The following is a 3,716-nucleotide window of genomic DNA, read 5'->3' as shown; positions in this document are numbered from 1 at the left end:
ATGTACCTTTATTCAATAAGCAAATCACTGGGGAAGAACAGGATGACACGCTCACTGCTGCAGCTCTGATTGGATGCAGCTCGGAGGGCACGTGCATTTGGCGGGGGGGACAACGGTGCATACAGAGGGTACCATAATGTAGCGTGTAGCGCAGGGGATCACCTTCACTACAGTAGCAATCTCAACAGGGCTTATTTTCGGGGGAGGGCTTATTTCAGAGGAATCTTACACAGTAAGGGGAGGGCTTATTTTCGGGATAGGTCTTATTATAAGGGGAAACACGGGTAGCACTTTACACCCATTATACCTAGGGTCTGGGTCTGGAGTCAGGACGCCCTAAATTCAAATCCAACCTTACCTAGCTGTGTGACCCTAGGTAAGTCAGTCATGTGCCTCAATTTCCCCAATTAAAGAGATAAAAATGATGCCTATGTCCCAGAGTTGGGAGAATGGATTGAGATACTACTTGTAAAGCATTTAGCGTGTGCCCAGCTGTAGCAGGTGACTGAGAAATTCTCCGGCTTTTCCCTTATTTGATGTTAACTCCGTGAATGAAGATTCCCGCGGCATCGCCCCCTTTTCGAAGACGGAGGAGCTGGGGCTCAGAGGGGAAGGGCCTAGACCGAGGCAAATGCACCGAATGCCTTTTCTTCCTTTTCGATGAGGACCAGCGGCAGCAGGGGCGGGGCCTTGCCTGGAGGGTGAGCGGGTGCAGTCACTGAGGCCGCGCGGTCTCTTGGGGAGTCAGTAGGGCTCAGCGGCTGGGCTGGAGACGTTGGAGGCTTTGATGTCTACCCAAGCACCTGCCTCGGCCTCCTTCAGACCGTTGGAAGTGGTCTCGTGCTCCGTTCCGGGGGGGATCTCATGCTGGGGGGAGACGGGCCCGCCTCGCCACCAGCTTTGAGGTCTGTGGTACCCCTGAGCCTGGTGGAGCCCACCTGCGGAGGCTGCGTTAGCGGGGTGGGGCCGCTGGGCCCCAGCTTCTTGAGGCCACAGGTGAGAGCTGGGGGGGCAGGGGGACCGACCCCCCCGGGGGAGGGCAGGCCCCAGGGGGCCGGGCCGGGATCTCCGGCCCCAACGGGGGCCGGGGCGCTCTCCCACCCCGTCATCGGAAGCCGGGAGCTCTCCAATCCCCAGCTGCCCGGCAGCCTTCAATCAGGCATAAAGAAACTCTATGGCTATTTTCTGTCTCTTACATCACCCCAGGATCCCGTTTCTTCCCCCTCCGCCTCCCCAGAACAAGAATCCCATATGGCCGTTTTAGAGGGGATGGATACACTGAAAGAAGGCACCACCCTGGCGGGGTATGGCGCCTGAGGCCCGCCCACCTCTCATCCCTCTTTGAGTTCCAAATTATGATCTTTATCAGTTTGCTCCATTGACTTCTTTTTTTTCCTTTCTTTCTCTCTCTCTCTTTTTTTTTTAAAGCAATCGGGGTTAAGTAACTTGCTCAAGGTTACTCGGCCAGTTATTTCTGGGTGTGGTGCTGAGTATCTGAGCCCGGATTTGATCCCAGGTCATCCCGGCTCTGGGGCCGGTGCTCTTACTGAGCCACCTGGCTGCCCCCTCCACTGACTTCTGAATTTTGAGAGTGTTGATTTTCCTTTTGCATTAAGGCGCATGTGGATGGAGTACTGGGTCTGAAGTCAGGAAGACCTGAGTTCAAATGTAGTCTCAGACGCTTACTAGCTGTGTGGCCCTGGGCAAATCATTTCACCCTGTTCACCTCAGTTTCCTCATCTGTAAACTATCCCTGAGAAGGAAATGACAAACCACTCCAGTATCTCTGCCTCAAGAAAACCCCAAATGGAGTCATGGAGGATCAGACATGACTGAAATGACTTTACAACAAAAGTCAGTGTCTCTCTTGTATCTTGGCTCTGCTGGCTTCACTTTGCATCAGTTCACATAGATCTTTTCGTGCTTCTCTGAACTCCTTCCACAAGGTATTTCTCACAGTACAGTTGCATTCTGTTACATTCATGGACCACAACTTATTTTGCCATTCCCCCAATCAGTTGGTATCAACTTTGTTTCAAGTTCTTAGCTATCACAAAAAATGCTGCTATCAATATTTTGGAGTGCATGAGGACTTCTTATCAATGGCTTTTTGTGTAGGCCCAGAAATGGAGCATCTGGTTCAAAGGGTGTGGGTGTTTTAGCTGCTTTATTTACATAATTCCAAATTTCTTTCTAAAATGGCTGTGCCATCTCACAGCTCCACCAACAATGTATTAGTGTGCCATTCCACACCTCTTCCAGCATTGACTGTTGACATTTTGGGGTTATTTTTATAAGCAAGTATTTCCTATGTGCCAGGCACTGTGATAAGCTCTGATGATACTGAGAAAGGAAAAAAGAGTCTCCTCAAGGAGCTTACAGTCCAATGGTTGGGACAACTATGCACATACAAGGAAGTCAGGGAGGCTGAGGCCTTTTATTTCTCTTGTTTGCCTTCCACTGGGCCTAGCAGAAGGTCCTCAGACTTTTGCATTAAGGGCCCCATTTGGAAGGGAGAAGATCAGGTCACAGCATCCCTCCCTCAAAAATGCCTTGATTCTTCTTCCTGGCATTCAAGGCCTTTCACGCCTTGCCTACTTTCCAGTCTTATCTCAGAGACTTTGTTCTTTGAATCCTATGGTCCCACCAAACCCTGGGCCCTTTTTGCCTGTGGGCCTTCCTTGTGGTACCCCCCCCCCCTTCTTTAGCTTGGAATGAGTTCTCCATCATTCCTCTTGAGTTTTGCAGAGCCTAGCTCAGAGTGGATCTGGTTCCTAAGATCCCTGGAGTCCACAAACTTTCCCCTCCTTCAAGGAGTCTCCCCTCATTTCGAGTGTCCCACCGCACACAGCTCCTTGCCCTTCTCCAATGCCCTTATCATGGCCTATTGACATTCTGGTTATTGGTGTTTGTGTCTTATTCCTCTCCTAGACTTTGAGTTCCCTGGGGCCAGATGGCATCTTTCCCAGACTTTGTGTCTCCTCATCACCCCCTGCAGGGCTCCCCCATGTCCCACTGGCAGGCACTCTGCTTGTGTTTCTAAAGCAGCTTCTTTTTATTGATCTGCAGACTCTGCCTTGATTTTCAGATATATCCCTCTCACATCCCTGTCACAAAGATTCAGCCAGAAAGATAGAGAAAGGCAGTTCAGCAAAACCACCCACATCACCCTGCCTCATGGTGGACACACTAATCCAAACCCCTAGGCCCCCACCCCTATAAAGATGGGAAAGACTGAAAGATCTTTAACATCCATGCACTGGTGTTTGAAACAGAATATGATGAATTTAGAGCTGGAAGGGCCCTCAGACAGGGTACAGGAGCTGAGCTGGGGAGGTGGGGGGCCCTTGGAGCCACGTGTGGTGAGGAGGGACTGAGCCAAGGTGGTGAGAGATGTGGTCTGAACTCAAGGCATCTAACTACAAACCCACTTCTCCTTCCGCCAAGGCAGACTGGAACTGAGTCTGTCTCCCTCACTTTAGAGAGAAAGAACCTGAGGCCTGAAGAGCAGGAAGGCAGGCCCCAGGCTGCCCAGGGAGCAGGGGCCAGAGCAAGACTCAGAGAGGGAGCCAGAGGCAGTTCTCCTTCCTCCCCCCTCCTGGCATTTTCTGCCATTCCCTTCTCTTTCTTCTCTCCCTTCCCTCCCTCCCTTCCTACTCTCCTCTTCCTTCCTTCCTTCCTTCCTTCCTTCCTTCCTTCCTTCCTTCCTTCCTTCC

Source organism: Petaurus breviceps, unplaced genomic scaffold, assembly GCF_028583685.1.
Source record: "Petaurus breviceps papuanus isolate PSGF00001 unplaced genomic scaffold, PetGlider_PUasm1.0 99, whole genome shotgun sequence".
Lineage (NCBI taxonomy): Eukaryota > Metazoa > Chordata > Mammalia > Diprotodontia > Petauridae > Petaurus > Petaurus breviceps.
This window is presented reverse-complemented; position numbering follows the sequence as displayed.